Raw genomic sequence first — 18,950 nt, forward strand, 5'->3', positions numbered from 1 at the left:
TCCACACCAACCACTTCACAAGACCTCTTAAATCCTTGAGGCTTCCAGTCTTGTGATGGTTAGGTGAATCTTCTCTGACTGAACACAGAGCCAGCAATCCTCTGCTGTATATGTGTTGGGAGCGCCATATCAGCTGGTGTATGCTGTCTGGTTGGCAGTTCAGTGTGTGAGAGATCTTGGAGGTCCAGTTTAATTGAGACTGCTGGTCTTCCTACAGGGTCACCCTCCTCCTCAGCCTCTACTAGCTTTCTCTAATTCAACCACAGGGGCCAGCAGCTTCTGTCCATTTGTTGGGTATAAATATTTGAATCTTACTCTTTCAGCTCCTTTTTGGATCTTTCAGAGTGCAGTCATGATAGGTCAGTTTTTGTGAACATTCCATGGCCTCAGTAATAGGGTCAGGCCTTGAGGCCTCCCCTTGAGCTAGATCCCACTTTGGGACACTGAATTTAATAGAAGAGAAAGTGAGAAAGGTTCTTGAACTTACTGGCATAGGGGGAATTTTCCTAAATTGAAATCCAATGACGTATACTCTAAGATCAAGAATTGACCTCACAAAACAGGAAAGCTTCTGTAAGGAAAAGGACATAGTCAACAGGGAAAATCAGAAACCTACAGCTTGGGGAAAGAAACTTCACTAACTTGACATCTGATAAAGGGCTAATATACAAAATCTATAAAGAATACAAGAAGCTAACCACCAAAGAACCCAAAAAACCCAATCAAAAAATGGTGTATTAAATGTGTATAAATCTACAGTTATTGAGAATGCTTGTGTAAATGTTTAAGATAACAAATATTTGAAGTTAAATACACAGTTAAGTATGCCATTAAACTTGGGCATGGTGGCTCATGTATACACTTCTAACCTTGGGAAGATAAAGCAGATGAGTAGATAGTTTGAGGTATATCATGAGATATTAAAGCATGAAGAACAGCTTATTTTTGTTATTGTCACTAGAATAAAGTCCATGTAAAAGAAAGATTATAGATCAGAAGCTAGCTGATTAGTCAATTATGCCATATTGATTCTGTAGCCACATGAAAAAAAGCTCTAAGCTACCTGATCAGAGCTGTGTCAGTAAAGAGAAACTCAATGGATCTGGTCATGTTGCTGGTGCTCACTCTCTCCTGTCTCATTCTCCTGTCTATCTGGAGTCAGAGTTCTGGGAGAGGAAAGCTTCCTCAGGCCCTACTCCTCTCCCAATTATTGGCAATTTCTTTCATCTAGATTTGAAGAACATCACCCAATCCTTAACCAGTGTAAGTATGCTCCTCTAGTACCTTGCAAAGAAAGGTGAATATAACTCTTTTTAAAAGTTTCTTTTCATTTTGATATTATAATTACATAGTTATTATTTTGAGATTGTAATATATTCTTCCTCTTTTCTCTTTCCAATCCTTCCCATATACTCCTTCTTGTTCTTTTATATAATCCATGGCCATTCTTTTATTATTGTTGTTACATGCATATAGATACATTTATATACATATATTCCTAAATATAACCTGTAAAGTCTGTATAACATTATTTTTGTGTACATTTTCAGGACTTGCCCAAACGGCATTGTAATCAATGATTATAAAGCTAAAAACCTGTAAAGGTCATTTTTATCCCCATCAGAAATTGAAGAAAAAGCAATTTCTATGGTGAATTAGAGAACTTTGGGTATTTGCATATTATAATGACATTTGGAAAATTGCAAAAACTATGTATACTTCTCATCTTTATTTTATTTCTGTTTCCATATTTTTTGCTAAGTCTCTGGAAAGGGACACATGATACCATCCACCAAGTCAGGCAGCACTTTAAATCTCTGTTTTTATTAGCATTTGGTGTTGAAGTTCTCTAAATAACTGATGTTTTATTAAAAGAAACTATCCGTAGATGACGCAAAACACAGGAAATAAGAGAACTAAATATATTTGATACTATCCAAATTGACTTTTCTTCTGTGCCTGGGACCATGAATGCCTCAGGGTGAATCTGTTCTCTTAGCAGATGCCCATGCTGTGTGCTGCTTCAGTGGTACACCGTCTCCACATCTCTAGTAATGATAGAATGAATTTGGAGTCCCCACTATGGATTTTCTCTCTTCTTCCTGGGGCTAAGCTGCACAGGAAAAGCCTTATAGGTGTTGCTGAAACCGTCATCTGAGCATTGATACTTATTTTATTATGAGTGAACATGGAATTAGATTGTCCAGGCATCAAGTGATAAAAATGCGTATTTTTAAATGTTGAGTACTTTTAGATTTTTAGTTTATTATTATTATTATTATTATTATTATTATTATTATTAAATTATTTACCTCCCAAATGTTGCCTATCACTCCCTTGAAGAGTTCTTCTTCATTCCATTTCCCTTTTGTTTCTGAGAGGGTGCCTCTTAGTCATCCCCCTTCCCTGGTATATAAAGTCTCTGTAGACTTAGGCTCATCCTTTCCCACTAAAGCCAGAGAAGGTAGTCCTCTGCTATACATGTGTGAGAAGCCTTGTACAAGTTTGTGTATGCTCTTTAGTTTGTGGCTTATTCTCTGGAAACTCCCAGTGGTCCAGGTTAGTTAACACTCTTTGTCTTCCTGTGGGGTTGCTATCCCCTTCAGTTTCTTCAATCCTCCCACTCTTCTTTACCCTTCTTATAGTCCAATGTTGAACTGTAAGTATATATCCTTTTCAGTCAGCTGCTTGTAGAGCCTCTCATTGGAAAGAAATGCTAGGTTTCTGTCTGTAAGCACAACATAGCATCAGTAATAGTGTCAGCATTTGGTGACTGCCCATGGGATAGAGTCTTTTATTCATGAGCAATTCATCCCCAAAATGAATTTGGAAAACTCTTGCTTCAAGTCCTTACTGAAACATGATCAAGAGACTTGCTGAATATTTTGATGTGACTCTTTATTGTAATCTAAATATCAACTGTCTGGGTCATCACATTGTGACAACACTGAAAAGTAACAATTACCCATTAGTATGCTTTTCAATTTCCAGTTCTCAAAAGTGAATGGCTCTGTGTTCACTCTGTACTTTGGCATGAAGCCCATTGTGATATTGCATGGATATGAAGCAATAAAATAAGGCTTGATTGATCACAGAGAGGAGTTTACTGAAAGAGGAAGCTTCCCAGTAGCTGAAAAAATTAATAAAGGCCTTGGTAAGTGTACATGTTTATGAGTGATCTGGGTAGCATTCACAAAGAGGAAGAAGATAGACAGCAAAGGCCAGACTTGATCCTGGGGCTCAGACTATGCCTCTCTAGGGTTGTGTCTTCGCCAATGCTCTCCTTCTTCCTGGGATCACATTGTACTTTCTATTCCCATTTGTTCAGGAATTGCTTTTAGCCATGGAAATAGATGGAAAGAAATAAGACGCTTTACACTCATGACCTTGCAGAATTTGGGCATGGGGAAAAAAGCATTGAGGACTGTGTTCAAGAGGAATCATGGTGCCTTGTGGAGGAACTGAGGAAAACCAAATGGTGATCATACTTTCCTGTTCTGACTTTTCCATCCTGATACAGGTTAGAGTCCAATGGATCTACTGGTATTATTCTATTCAAAATGATGTTTTCTCTGTTGCTTTTGAATCAGGTATCATGAACACAGCATTTATTTTAATTTTCTGATAAGTTACATCCTTAGAACAAACATACTTTATTTATTGCTAGTTGTTTTACCACAGATCAGTTAATTGGTGGCAGTGACTTCATCTACATTTAAAGATTCCAAACCAGATGTTATTTCTTTTCATTTTCTTGAACTACTTTCATCTCCCCAACTTCACTGATGTGGCAATATGTCTTGAATGCTCATTTTCATAGTCCTGGGTACTTATGAGTCAAAGTATATTTTCATTCCTTAGCTGTATTTAATAGAATTTTGTCATGATATGAAAAATTATCATAATTTCATTTTATGATGATTTGTATGCTTTAAGAATTTACACATGAAAGTATTAATCTTCAAACACAAAGAACTTAATAAAATGACTTGTTTAAGTAACCTTGAATTGTTTTCATTAACAACATCTCATTTTTGCTAAGTATATTACATATCTGTCTTCTGTTGTGTAAACCATTTCTCTCTGTATTCGCTGTTTTGGCTTAGGTGATGAACAGATCTTCAATTGCTATGTGAATGCTACTCACCCCTGAAATACCTTTCACAGAACAGTCAAGTTATCTGTTTAAATTATGAAGAAACTTGTCTTTAAGTACTTTCTCCAAAATAAAATGAAGACTGAAAATCATATTTTAGTGAAGTTTAAAATTTCTCCAGGGATTTTACCCATTAACAAAGATAAAGTGCCCTCTTGGTATATTTTAATAACATATTACAATTGTTTCCCATTCCTCAGGCTCACCCTGTGACCCTACCTTCATCTTGGGCTGTGCCCCTTGCAATGTCATCTGCTCCATTATTTTCCAGAATTCTTTTGATTATAAAGATCAAGATTTTCTTAGCTTGATGGAAAAGCTCAATGAGAACATCAAGATTGTGAGCAGTCCCTGGATATAGGTGAAGAAAATTCATCTCCTCCTGAAAGCAAAGTTATGATTATTCTTTTTCACAGATCAAATTGAAAGACCCCCAGACTTGGGGAGACTCTCGCTCCAGTCACGGGTTGGGGTACCCCCAGGAAACACGAGAAGCCGGTCTTGATGTAATCAGCAAGAGGCAGTTTTATTTATGAGATCTCGGGCTGACACGTATCTCACACAGGAGATTGAGTCAAGCCCCAAGCCTCTCTAGGCAGGAGCTTATATAGGGAAAACCAGGGGTTTCATGTTTATACACATAATTGGCTAATACAAAGGGTGCACAGTTATTTTTTTTGCGCGGAATTGTGTTAACAAAGCATTCTAGTATCTTAGCAATATGGGCAAGGTGGCTTATCTCGCTCAGCAAAGAGATGACTCATATTAGGGAGTGAATGAAGGGAAGGGGAAGAGAAGGGAGGTAGCTCCAGGGGTAGCTCAAGATGGCCAGTGTCCTTGGAGCCCTATCTCAGATTCTTTTAGGCATAGCCAGACATTGTTCATGACTAACTTTTAGAAATTTTAACCCTTCAAAATTACACGTGGACTAACAATGATGTAATGGTACCCATGCCCTGCCTAGAGTAGTATGAATGGGACCTCTGGAAGAGAGGTCTATGTCCTTCGCTAAACCAACAGATGAACAAAACACAAATGCCAAGATAGCTCAAGCTGCTTATCTTCCTATGTGATGTTATTTTTATTTGACACACAGAGAGGTTTTTCTACAAATTAATGCATTGATTTTTAGAAAGATATTCAGTCACTCATAGAAGAACATTCTTGAACTACTCACAAGTTCTTGTACTATCAATAATTAAAACCTACCCATTTATGTATTTGGCAAAAATACCTTAGTGTAGACAGAAAATATTCTTCTAAAGATATTTTGGATAATGATACAGGAAGCACTGAAACCACTGAAATGTTTGCTGCTTTATTTTGGATCCTCCATGACAAGGGAACAGGAAGAAATGATAATATGAATGGTGGATCACGAATATGTTCACAATCTTTCCCTGTGATGAATTAGATCTCCTGCTCTCTGCCTATATAGTAGTTATGGACCACAAAGAAGTAAATAATGGTGTGCAATTTTTGTCAAGGAATCTTTAGAGGCCCACACAATTCCAAATTCTCACTTCATGTCAGAGATTGACTGATTGAAAAGCTTTCTGCAGTAAATTATTTACCCTATTTTCTTAGCATGTACTAGCATCCAAAGTGTATGAATTACATTACTTCATATCATATGAAATTTAAGATTTATAGGCAAAATTGAATTATTACTGAATGTGAAAAAATTCCCTGTGAACCAGAATTATATGGGCAGAATTTTCTTCCTCAATTTTTATACTACATAGAATTTATATATAATTTTATTATGTATAAAATGGAGCAACTCTTCTTCAAGGTGAAAATAAATCATTTATGGGACTATAAATCAAAATCAGACTTGTTAGATTATAGTATGTATGTATTTCTTTATTGTACCTTATGCATTTAATAAATTCTTGGTGTTTTTCCTTGTAGTTCTGCAGTTCTTTCCCTGTTTTCATTGATTATTGTCCGGGAATTCATATGACATTAGCTAAAAAATGTGTATCATACTAGAAACTACATTCTGAAGAAAATAAAAGAACATCAAGAATCACTGGATGTTACAAATCCTCATGACTTTATTGATTATTACCTAATTAAGTGGAAGCAGGTAAAGTGTTGACATATACTCATTTATTTCATTTTTCAAGTATTTTCTCATTCACTGAATACTTAAATATTTGCCAGAGCTTTGTAAACACTCAGTTCAGTGTCATTTGAACACTAACTTGAATAGTTATTGGGTGTGTGAAAATACAATATGGATTCAGGAACACATAAGGAGAATTGGTTAATTAGAACACATTGCCATTTATCTTAGCACATAAAATAAATGAGTAGAAAGACAATGTGAAGTGCAGCAGAGATGGAAACCGACTCAAATCATGCCATAAAGTATAAGTTATTGTGACTGATAAACTTTGTATTTTTTGTTTTTCCCTGCTTTTCCAAATTCATGCCATTGTGTGATTTCATTTATTATTTATTCAATACATTGTGTAAGAAAGTATTCATTTGTAATTATCATTTTGTGCCTTAAGCATTTTTCAAACAGAAATGAGATTTTATTTTATTTTAATTTTTATGTTTTTTGTTCTATTCTTTATTTTTATGGTCCAGTCTTTATCCCTCTCTCAGTTCACTTTCTGATTGTTCTTCATCTTATTCTTCCTCACCACCCCTGTCTACAAAAGGTTGTCCCCACAAGCACTAGGCCACCAGACCTTCCCACTTCCTGGGGCCTCAATTCTCTGAAGGGTTAGGTGCATCTTCTCTCACTGAGGTCAGAGCAGGTAGTCCTCTGCTGTAGATGTGTTGGGGGCCTCATGTCAGCTGGTGTATGCTTCCTGGTTGGTGGCACAGGGTCTGAGAGATCTTGGGGATCCAGGAAGACTGCTGGTCTTCCTATGGGGTCACCCTTCTCCTTACCTTCTCCTAGTTTTACCCTAATTTAACCAAACGGGTCTGTAGCTTCTGTCCATTAGTTTCCTATAAGTATCTGCATCTGACTCTTTCAGCTGCTTGCTGAGCCTTGAATTGGATCCCAATTTGGGCCTGTCACTGGACCTCCTTTCCTTCAGTCTCTTCTCCATTTTTCTCCCTGCACTTCTTTCAGACAGGAACAAATCTGGGTCAGAGTTTTTGACTATGGGATGTCAACCCCATTCTTTCACTTGACAATCTGTCTTTCTACCAGTTCCCTCTCCTGACTGTAGGGCATTACTTTTTTTTAAATTTAATTTATCATTTTATTTATTTATATTTCAAATGTTATCTTCCTTCCCAATTTCCCCTCCAAAAGCACCCTATACCACCCTATTCCCCTGCTTGTATGAGGTAGCTCCCCTACACACCCACTCACTCCACATCACTGCCTTAGCATTTCCCTACACTGGGGCATCAAGCCTTCAAAGGACCAAGAGCCTCCCCTCCCATGGATGCCAAATAACTCTGTCCTCTGCTACTTCTGCAGCTGGAACCCTGGGTACTTCCATGCCTATTCTTCGGTTCGTGGTTTATTCCCTGGGAGCTCTGGGTGTCTGGTTGGTTTATATTGTTATTCTTTCTATGGGGTTGCAACTCCCCTCGGCTATCTCAGTCCTTTCTCAAACTCCCATGTGTGTCAGTCTCTGGATGGTCTGTCCTTCAGTCTCTGCTCCATTCTTTGTCCTTCTATTTCCTTTAGCCAGGAGCAATTCACGGTTAAATTTTTGAAGGGTGAATGGCCCTATCACCAACCAGGGGCTGTGCCTAATCTCTGGATGTGGTCTCTACAGGTTCCCCCTCCCCTTTGTTGGGTATTTCAACAAATATCATTCCTGTTGGGTCCTGGGAGCCTTTGCTTTCCTGGCATCTGGGTCTTTCTGTTGGCTTCTCCCTGTTCCCCGTCTTTCATCACTACACACCTCTGTTCAATTTCCTGACCATCTGAACATCTCCCCTGTCTCCTTCCACATCTGATCCTGGCCCCCTCTTTTGCCTCTATCCCTCCTCTCTTCCTCCTATGTCCCTCCCACTTATACCTCCTGTTGTTACTTTGCTGCCCTTTCTATGTAGGACTGAAGCATCCACACTTTGGTCTTTCTTCTTCTTGAGATTCTTATGGTCTCTGAGTTATAATGTCGGTATTCTAAGCTTTTGTACTAATATCCACATATCAATGAATACATACCATTTGTGTTCTTTTGTGATTGTGTTACCTCACTTAGGATGACATTTTATACTTTTGTGAGTTTCATTGTTTTAAATGGTGGTAAAGTACTCCATTTTGTAAATGTACCAACACTTTCTGTATCCATATTTCTGTTGAAGGACATTTGGTTTGTTTCCATTCTCTGGCTATTATAAATAAGGCTGCTATGAACATAGTGGAGCATGTGTCCTTGTTATATGTTGGAGCATCTTTCAGGTGTATGCCCAGGAGTGTATAGTTGGGTTCTCAGGTGGTACTATGTCCAATTTTCTGAGGGCATTTCTTCTGGAGTCCCTCCCTTTGTGTCCTGAGAATCTCTCACCTCCCAGGTCTCTGGTACCTTCTAGAGGGTTCATCTACAATCCATCTCCCAAGGTTGCCTGTTTTCACTTTTTTCAGCTGATCCTCAGGGCTTTAGTCCTGTTTACCCCCAATACCAGATAATGTTTCCTCTTTTGCCTGTCTTCTTTCCCACCCTAGTCCCTTCTTCCTTCTGCCCCTCATGATTGCTTTCTTCTCCCTGTCAAGTGGATTGAGGCATCCTCACTTGTGCCCTTTGACTTGTTAGCTTCCTTGAATTCTATGGACTGTATCCTGGGTATTCTGTACTTTTTTGGCTAATATGCACATATTAGTGAGTACATGCCATGCATGTCACTTTGAGTCAGAGTTACCTCACTTAGGATGACATTTTCTAGTTCCATCCATCTGCTGGCAAAACTCAGGATGTCCTTGTTGTCAATAGATAAATAGTATTTTTATGCAAATGAATCATGTTTTCCTTATCCATTCTTCCATCGTGGGACATGTGGGTTGTTTACAGCTTCTGGCTGTTACAAATAAAGCCACTATGAACAAGTGGAACACATACTCCTGTAGCACAGTGGGGCATCTTCTGGGTATATGCCCAGTAGAAGTATAGCTGGGTCTTCAGGTATATATATTTCCAATTTTCTGAGGAACCTGCAAACTGATTTCCAGAGTGGTTGCACCAGTTTGCAATCCCACCAGCAGTGGAGGAAAGTTCCTTTTCTCCACATCCTTGCCAACATGTGCTGTAATGTGAATTTTTGATCTTAGCCATTTTGATGGGCTAAGGTGGAATCATGGGGTCATTTTGATTTGCATTTTCCTGATCACTGAGGACTTTGATCATTTCTTTAAGTGATTCTCAGGTATTCGAGATTCCTCTTTTGTGAATTCTCTGTTCAGTTTTATACCTTATTTTTTCCATTATTTCCTGCATTCTACTCCTTTTGAGTGAATTTATTTCTCTTTGTTCTAGAACTTTGGTGTGCTGCCAATAGAGCAACATGAGTCAGGCAAAAGATTACTGCTAAGTGGGAGATGGGAATGCAGGGAATACCATGATGTATAAATAACATTGAAGACCTAAATATATCACATGCTTGAGCTATAGAACATGAAGAAATAAATCAGACATGATGATCTGTATGCCAGAAGATATCCATGGAGATCTGTGGGGGTGGGGGACAGCTGAAGCAAAAAACCATTACACTCTTTGAGGGGGAATGGGGAGCCATGTCAAGGTAGCCACTTTCTTTCACTGCTATAATGTTGCTGAAAGGCTAGCACAAGTAGGGAGTGGAATTGTATTTGAAGCTTCTGCTATGGTTGGCACAAAGTGGTGAAGCACTGGCAGGGGGCTAGGATACCAGGTAAAATGCAGTGGACAGGTTGGGGCTACTGGGTAGGAAGTGATTGTGGTGTGTTGCCAGGGCAGCATCTAGTGGCAGAATCTCTTGGAGAGAATTCTTCTCTACAGGAAGAATTACAGTTCTTATATGACAGCAGCTCTCAGAGCGATCCTTGATGGAGTAATTCTCACATTCTTATTCCTTCTTATACCTTATTGGTATAAGATATCATATGTATTTTGTCGTGGGTTGTGGTTTGACAGTAGAAGCTTTATATCTGCTTCGTCTGAGATATTAGGGATGTCTCATCTGCATGTGGAGGGTGTTAGCACACTGCCCTTACATGACTTATTGTCATAATCCTCCATGGAATACCACAGTCATGTGACAGGTATCTGGCCAGAGCACAGGTGAAGCACCTACCACCCTCTGGTATGAAGTTCCAGTGCTTCCAAACCCACTCAACATTACCAAGTTTCCAGGTATGGTTCACTTCCCCACAATTCCTCCTTTTGTTTTTTTATAAAGGAAAGATGTTAACAGAAGAACTGTCTTTTATATTGGGAAGAGTTTGATGTTGAACCAAACCTGATTAGTAGTGAGGTTTGTAATGTGAGTCAACAGTTATTTTATAAATTGGATAAGGTGGGTTGCAAAAAGAACCAAGGCTCATATGACTAGTATGGGGCTGATGAGAGGAAGGATCCAAGCTACCAAAAGTTTAGAGTGCTAAGAGGTAGTGGTGTTGGGAATTTAGCTTCCCTGGAGATTTCCCTGGAGCTCTTTTAGCATTTGTACATCTTTCTCTACTAGCCCAGATTTATTGACATAGAAACAACATTTCTTCCCCAGCAAAACTTACATTCCTCTCTGTCTAGTGGTCAGTTTGTCCAGGGCCCTTGAGTTTTGCAGAACAACTCCTGCTAAGGAGGTTATCTGGCACTGAAGGGCCTCAAGAGTGTCTGATGTGGAAGACATTGCCTGGTCTATCTTGTCCTCAAAGTCACTGGCCAGATGTTATGTTTGGACAAGGGCTGTTCCATTGTTTCTTGTCATACCTAGTGACAGTGAGGCCCAGTCCAATGATGAGAAGGATGAAGATATCTCTCTTCTTTTGGTTCCTCCTATCTGCAAGGAACAATTATCACAAGGATCTAGAAGCCCTGAAAATGAGGGTTAATATAGGAACCTATAGTGCCTTTGTACCAGACGATAGCAGGAGAGTTAATACATATTGATTTGGTGATGGTGACGTCATGGACATATGTAAGATGCAGTTTTATGAAGGGTCCTACAAGGCAAAAATGGAAGTGGTGGGAAAAAGAGAGGAAGGTCTTGTGTTTTCCTTGTGGGTAAGGGTCCATGAAATTCATGAAGAGAAATGCTAATGGGAACAGATGTTAATAGTGGTTGGGTGAGCAAAGCAAAGGAAAAACATTGGGGGGAGTTGGGATTGTTGGTTAAGGGAAGGAAGTCAGCTGTATATGGATGTATTGTAGCTAGAAGACAGTAGTTTGGAGTTCCTTCTGAGGTTGATTTTACTGATGAAGAATATTAACATGGGTAAAGACTGATTTGGAGATGGGAAAAAAACTCATGGAGACATGATTATTAGTTATGGGTTTTTGGCATAGCCATAATGGTAGAGTTTACTCATGACTCTGGTTCACCAATGTTCAACCCATGGGTCACTGATCGAAAGCTGAAAACAAGCTTTAACATTGGTAAATGTTGGATGGTGAATTTTAAACCTCTGTATGGTGAGACCTCATGGAGGTAGTCACCTGCACTTTGGTAAGGAAAGCAGAGAAATGGACTGGTGTGGGTTCACCTACAGCTCAGGAGGTTAAATTCTGGAAATTTGATTGCACAATATCCCACATGATCACCCATCGGTTGTGGCTGGGCTTCAAGGAATCTTGGAGACACTGCTCTATATGTGGAAAACTCAATCTGACAGGTGGGGAAGTCAAAGGTGGTTCAGGTGTCCTGGGCCTGCAATGAGTCCAGGGTCATGAGCTTCTCAGATTCTTGGAAATCCGTGCATCACTGAAAGTTGCAATGAGCTGAGAATGTAGTTGTGGCCCATAGGCTGAACACTGGTGTCTAGCCTGGGGCTGGGGGAAAGGGGAACTCTTGCTTTTTTCAGAGGTGATTGTCCTTAGTTTGGTCGTATTGTGGTTGGGAATTCAGAGAGGCCTTCTACAGGAGAATTAAGCTGTGACTTAAGAACGCCTTCTCCATGTCTCCCCACAGTGGCTCTTCATGAAAGAGACAGTCCACAGTTTTAACTGTTTATTGACTGTTCATGTGGAGAATAGTTGCATACTATACCAACTTCTCAGGGTGGAATGTCTGAGAAGGAGAGCTTATTGGCTAAGCTCTCATGGTCTCTAGGTACCTCATTAGCATGGAGAACTCTGTGCTGAGCCTATTTGACCAGAGGTCACATTTCCTTAAGTGGGGAGTGTGGCACATTTTCCATGGTGGGAATGGCAGGGAATGAAGAGTTAGGTAAAACTCAGGTGTTTGCACACCAAATCTTCAGTTCTCAAACCTGTTCTACATTACCAAACCTCCTGGCATGATTTTACCATCCCATCGTCTTGGAGAAGTGGAGATGGAATCTGGGTGTGTGGATATCTCAATCCTGATCCAGCAACCTTCAAGTGGGCAATCCTACATTCCTATGAATTTGTTATGTTCGTTGTAGGTTTCTCTAGCAAAGATACTCTAATGATAGGTCCTGGGAAGGATAGGGGTAGTCTGGACAGTAGCAGAGTTAGTATGAAGAATGATAAAAACACCCAAGAGAATGGAGGAGAGGGAAGCTTGTGGGAGTAACATGGCCTGGGCAGCATTCACCAGATCATGGATGTCCTTACAGGAGATCGTGCTTTTCCTCTGTGTTTGGAAATTCCTCCTCCTCCTCTTCCTCCTCCTCCTCTTCCTCCTCCTCCTCTTCCTCCTCCTCTTCCTCTTTCTCCTCCTCCTCCTCCTCCTCCTCCTTCTTTGCACTTGATCTGCCATATTCTTGGTTGATGGGGTGGTGTCAGGCATTTCTGTTAGGAACCAAGATAGGCTTAGGTTGATCCGGTGGGAAAACATAAGTGAACCACACCCAGTTGTAAGTTGAGGGTCTGGTCCCTTCCAAATTCCATCCAAAGGACCATGTCCATAAACTATGGCAGGGGAGATAAATTTGGTGTGTGTCAGTGGAGGAAGATAGGAGGGTGTTTGGAGTTTTTGTAGATGTTAAATTTGTTTAGTGTAGACAGAGCTATTATTAATTGTACATTAGGGGGTATGTGGTTGTCTTTTGTTTTTGAAATTGGATTTCAAGGCTTTGATGTACTTTTTATACTATTCCTTGAGGGAAATCCCTGTATGGTGAACAATTTCCCAACATGTGCAGAAGGTTTTGAAATGAGAGATAGTGAAGTCAGGGAAATTATCAGGTTTTATCTGTTGAGGAATGTCATGATGGAAAAGGTAGAGAGCATGTGGTGAATTAGCTGTTTTGACTTCTCACTTATTTGGGCTGTAACCCACATGACTATGTATCTACTGTAACAAAAGCATATGTTTGCCTAGCAAATTAAGAAACATAGATGACACCAATTTACCCTCAGGTGATTTATGAGAGAGCTCTGGGGTTGGGGTCCATCATTTTTAAAGCCGGGATGGTAATAATTGATGCACATGAGGAGCATGGTTTTATTATCCTTCAGATTTGAACCAGGGTGATGTGGGGGAAGCTGGCATGAAACCCTTTCATATTTGTGTGTATACAAATAAAATTTGTCTGTTCAATGGAGGCCCCCACAGCTTACTTCAACTGACTTCATGATGAACGTACCCTTAGGACATAAAACTCAGAGCACAGCCAATACTACTTGCCAAAATGAAAACAAAACAAACAAAAACAAAAACTGAAAAACTAAAAACAAAAAAAAACCCCTTAGTCATGAATGTCCAGTTCTGGGAAAGTCTCCCAATGTATTATTCTTACTTTTTGGCTTCTGTAGTTCAGCTTCTAGCTAATCATATTTTTAACTGAAGTATGTTAGCATAGAGTATGGTATTTGTGCTTAAAAGTTCATCATAAGAAATGCTCAGGGCTACATTGAGATCCAGAAAAACCAATGCTGTTACCAGCTGGCTAATAGGCTTACTGTTGGCTTAAACCTATGTCTGAGCAGTCTCCCTTTATGGGTACCTATAAGACACCTTCTTTTGTGTCTTTCCTATGAAGATAATTACTCTTCATTGTGCTTCCTGATGTTGGAAGAAGGATAGTATGGGCATCCCTTTGAAAACCAATGCTGTTTGTCATATCCCATCCTGAAACCATAGTTCAGACCAGTCCAGAGACAAGTTTAGTAAAGGCAAAGGACCAAGGTTAGGTCATGCTGCCTATGTATAGATACTTCAGATTGTGTTTTGTAGCTCAAGGTTTTATCAGCTACCCACAATGGTTCTAGTGGGAAATAAAACAGGTTAAGACATATTTCTCTAACTATTCCATAGGCTCTGACTTCAGCTAGTATCCTGGGCACTGAGGCCATTAGGATTACATCAATTTAAGAGCTTACTAATTTCCAATATAAATTCAAATATAAAGTTTTATGCTTTTTAGTCTAGCTTATGTCCAGTAAATGTAACTTTGTTTCTTTCGGATTTTAGTTCAATGTGAGTCAGGCAGCAAATTCTGCTTAATTTACACAAGATGACTTTTGGTCACCAAAAGTCTAAAGATTATTAACATAGCACTTTTCTGACCTCCATGTCAGAAAACAATGATCTAATTATTAACTAGATTTGAAAGATGATAAGGATCAAACTTTTTTGATCTCAATGTCAAGTATTATGATGTAATTATTAACTAAGTTCATGTTTGTTTTAAATAGGATTTAATAAGGTTGATATTGCATCACTGTACACAGTCAGTAAAGGTTGGTAGATGCAATAGAACTGAATGTCTATATGGAGAAAAAAAGGGCAAGATAAGGACTCACACTCTGGCTCAACTACCTATAGTCTCTGTCTGCCTAGGCAAAGGACAGGATCTCCAAGGCTTACCTTTTAATCCCTGGTGGAAATAATTTTGGCTTAGACAAAGACAATAGAGAAAACTCAAATGAAATACTGAAGTGAGCATTTTAAGAAAATACACAGAATATGTATAATATGATTTATGAAATACTGTATAACAGTTTTAAAAGACAATTTTCTGTGATAAGAGAGCTTAGCAATATCTTTTTAGCCAATTTAGAACAAGTATTATGTCACCTCTACAAGGATGCCATTGCGTGAGCTTTGCCATTAGAATAACATATATCATTCCATTAATATTTGAATTTTTATGATCCCATTCTGAATAGTCCGGTCATTTTAAACTATGATTTCTAACATCCTCAATTACCTATGATATATTAAAGCCAGAGGAAACTGCTCTGTTTTCAACTTTCATTATTTATTGTATAGTAATTTTTTCTTATCAATTACAGAATTATGATGACAGTTTTATGTCAAGTTGAAATAAGCTAGAGTCATTTTGAAAAAGTGAACCTCAATTGATAAAATGTTTCTCTCAAGGGTTGGGGATTTAGCTCAGTGGTAGAGTGCTTGCCTAGGAAGCGCAAGGCCCTGGGTTCGGTCCCCAGCTCCGGAAAAAAAAAAAAAAAAGAAAAAAAAATGTTTCTCTCAGTTCTGGCTATAGATATATTTTTAATTAGTGATTGATTGAAGAGGACCCAGTTCATGATGGGTGGGGCCATCTATAGGAGGGTGTTTCTGTGTTTTAGGAGAAAGCAGGATGAACAAGCCTTGGGAAACAAACCAGTAAAGTCATCTCTCCATGACTTCTGTATCAGCCTCTACTTCCTGAACTCACCTTGCTTGAGCTCTTGTTTTGACTTCCTCCAATTATGAACCATCCAGTAGAATTGTAAACCAATTAAAGACTTTCCTCCTTTATTTGCTTTTGGTTATGATATTTCATCACATCATTATTAACTCTAATTTAGACAATAATATAAAATAGAAAACACTTTTTCTGGGGGAGACAATATATTCAGTTACTCACAGTTCCTCAAGTATTTTCTGCTCAGAGATCAGATGTTTCTGTGGTCAGTTATACTAAGCTAGTTTCTCTTCTAGAGTGATGTGAAGGGGGCAGTCCCAATACTTTTTTTATGTAGACATATAGGTATAGAGCTGTACTTTGGTGGTTTTGTGGACTGCCTAACAGAGGGTGTAGCTGTTTTGCCTGAACTTGAATCTTTTTTCCTTCCTACTGTGTTGTCTTTTCTAGTCTCAAATAAGGGCTCTTGTATATTTTTACTGTATCATTATTTGCCCCATTTGACTGTCATCCCTTGAAGGCCTGCACTTTTCTGAACAGAAAATCGAGCAGTGAGAGGAGTAATACTGCGGAGAGAAGGGAGATGGAAGAAACAAGGAGAAGTAGAGGGATGAGAGGCCTGGATGTATGATATTAGATAAGAATCTATTTTAAATAAGAAGTTGTAACAAAACTACAGTAACTATGGCCATAAGAAAATCTCACTGAATTCATTTTTTTCTATGAACTGTGTGAACTGTGTGAACTTCTGTTTGTCTTTTCACCATTAGGACAAATAAAAGAGTCTTTATTTTCCATGGATTGTATTTTATGATCTTTTATTCAAGATGTCTGAGTAACACTAGGCGCACTTTTTTACTTAGTTTTATTTATCAGTCTTTTTTTATTGGATATATTTCTTTATTTACATTTCAAATGTTATTCCCATTCCTGGTTTCATGTCCATAAGACTCCTAGCCCCTTAACATCTCCCATAAAAGTGTTCCTCCCATACTGACCACTACAATCCCCCTGACATTACCCTGCACTAGGGGTTCAACTTAGGCAGGACCAAGGGTTGCCCCTTCCACTGGTGCCCCAACAAGACTATTCTCTTCTACATATGTAGTTGGATACCTGGGTCAGTCCATGTATAGTTTTTGATTAGTGGTTTAGTCCCCAGAAGCTCTGGTTGGTTGGCATTGTTGTTCTTACGGGATTGCAAACCCCTTCAGCTCTTTCAATCCTTTCTCTAATTCCCCTAAATTGTGTTCCATTCTCAGTGGTTTGCTGCTAACGTTTATCTCTGTATTTGACATGCTCCTGTTGTGTCTCTCAGGAGAGATCTATATCTGGTTCCTGTTAGCATGCACTTCTTAGCTCCATACATCTTATCTAGTTTTGGTGGCTATATATGCCACATGTCGGCAGGGTCTGAATGGCTGATCCTTCAGTCTCTGCTCTAAAATTTGCCTCTATAACCCTTCCTATGGATTTTTTTCCTTCATTTTAAGGAGTGAAAGCACCCGTATTTTGGTCATGCTACTTCTTGAGCTTCATGTGGTCTGTGGATTGCATCTTGGGTAATTCGAGTTTGGGACTAATGTAGACTTATCAATGAATGCCAACCATGTGTGTTTTTCTGTGATTGGGTTACCTTACTCAGGATGATATTTTCTAGTTAATTCCATTTCCCTATGAATTCCATGAAGTCATTATTTTTGATAGATAAGTAGAACTCCTTTGCATAAATGTACCACATTTTTTGAATCCATTCCTCTGTTGAAGTGCATCTGGGTTCTTTCCATCTTCTGGATATTGGAAATTAGGCTGCTATGAACATATAGGAGCATGTTCCTTTGTTGTATGTTGGAGTACCATTTGGGTATATTCCCAGGAGAGGTATAACTGGGTGCTCAGGTAGTGGAATGTCCAGTTTTCTGAGGAACATCCAGACTCATTTCCAGAATAGTTGTACCAGTTTTCAATCTCACCAACAATGGAGGAGTGTTTCTCTTTCTCCATATCCTTGCAAACATCTGCTGTCACCTGAGATTTTTATCTTATTCATTCTGACTGGTATGAGGTGGAATCTGAAAGTTGTTTTGATTTGCATTTCTTCGATAACTAAAGATGTTGATTATTTCTTTACATGCTTCACAGCCATTCGATATTCCTCAGCTTAGAATTGTTTAACTCTGTACCCCACTTTTAATAGGGCTATTTGGCTATCTGGAGTCTAACTTCTTGAGTTCTTTGTATATTTTGGATATTAACCCTCCATTAGATGAAGGATCGATAAAGATCTTTTCCCAATCTGTTGATTGCCGTTTTGTCCTAATGCCGGTGTCTTTTTACTTACAAAACTTTGCAGTTTTTTGAGGTCCCATTTGTCTATTCTGGTTCTTAGAGCATAAGCTGTTGGTGTTTTGTTCATGAAGTTTTCTCCAATGCCTATGTGTTCGAGCATCTTCCTCACTTTTTCTTCTATTAGTTTAAGTGTATCTGGTTTGATGTGGAGGTTGTTGATCCATTTGAACTTGTGCTTTGTACAGGGTGATAAGAGTGGATCAATCTGCATTCTTCTACATGCTGACCTCCAGTTGAATCAGCACCATTGTTTGAAAATGCTATCTTTTTTCCATTGGATGATTTTAGCTCCTTTGACAAAGATCATGTGACCATGGGTCTGTGAGTTTATTTCTGGGTCTTCAATTCTATTCCATTGATATATCTGCCTGTCTGTGTACCAATAACATACAGTTTTTATGACTATTGCTCTGTAATACTGCTTGAGGTTAGGGACGGTGACTCCCCCAGAAGTTCTTTTATTGTTGAGGATATTTTTCCCTATCCTGTTTCTTTTCTTATTCCAAAGAAATTTGCAAATTGTTCTTTCTATTTCTATGAAGAATCGAGTTGGAAATTTGATGGGGATTGCATTGAATCTGTTGATTGCTTTTGGCAAAATGGCCATTTTTACTAAATCAATCCTGCCAATCCATGAGCATGAGAGATCTGTCCATCTTCTGAGATATTCTTTAATTTCTTTCTTCAGAGACTTGAAGTTCTTGTCATACAGATCTTTCACTTGCTTAGTTATCGTCATATCAAGAT

At 38.9% G+C, this 18,950-nt stretch overlaps 2 pseudogenes across 2 annotated transcripts in view; both read left to right on the forward strand.

Moving 5' to 3' along the window:
- The first annotated feature begins 1,081 nt into the window (after nt 1-1,081).
- Nucleotides 1,082-4,437, forward strand: Cyp2c6-ps1 (cytochrome P450, family 2, subfamily C, polypeptide 6, pseudogene 1; annotated as a pseudogene). The gene is made up of 4 exons (XR_015653314.1): nt 1,082-1,263; nt 2,992-3,154; nt 3,329-3,520; nt 4,357-4,437. The product of XR_015653314.1 is annotated as a cytochrome P450, family 2, subfamily C, polypeptide 6, pseudogene 1 (transcript).
- A 1,715-nt stretch (nt 4,438-6,152) lies between these two features.
- The window catches only part of Cyp2c6-ps2 (cytochrome P450, family 2, subfamily C, polypeptide 6, pseudogene 2), a 52,151-nt pseudogene continuing 39,353 nt past the window's right edge, over nt 6,153-18,950 (forward strand). Inside the window, exon 1 of the transcript XR_015653311.1 lies at nt 6,153-6,248. The product of XR_015653311.1 is annotated as a cytochrome P450, family 2, subfamily C, polypeptide 6, pseudogene 2 (transcript). The remainder of the gene's footprint in view (nt 6,249-18,950) is intronic.

The sequence above is a fragment of the Rattus norvegicus genome, chromosome 1 (assembly GCF_021556685.1).
Source record: "Rattus norvegicus strain SHRSP/BbbUtx chromosome 1, alternate assembly SHRSP_T2T, whole genome shotgun sequence".
NCBI classification, from domain to species: domain Eukaryota; kingdom Metazoa; phylum Chordata; class Mammalia; order Rodentia; family Muridae; genus Rattus; species Rattus norvegicus.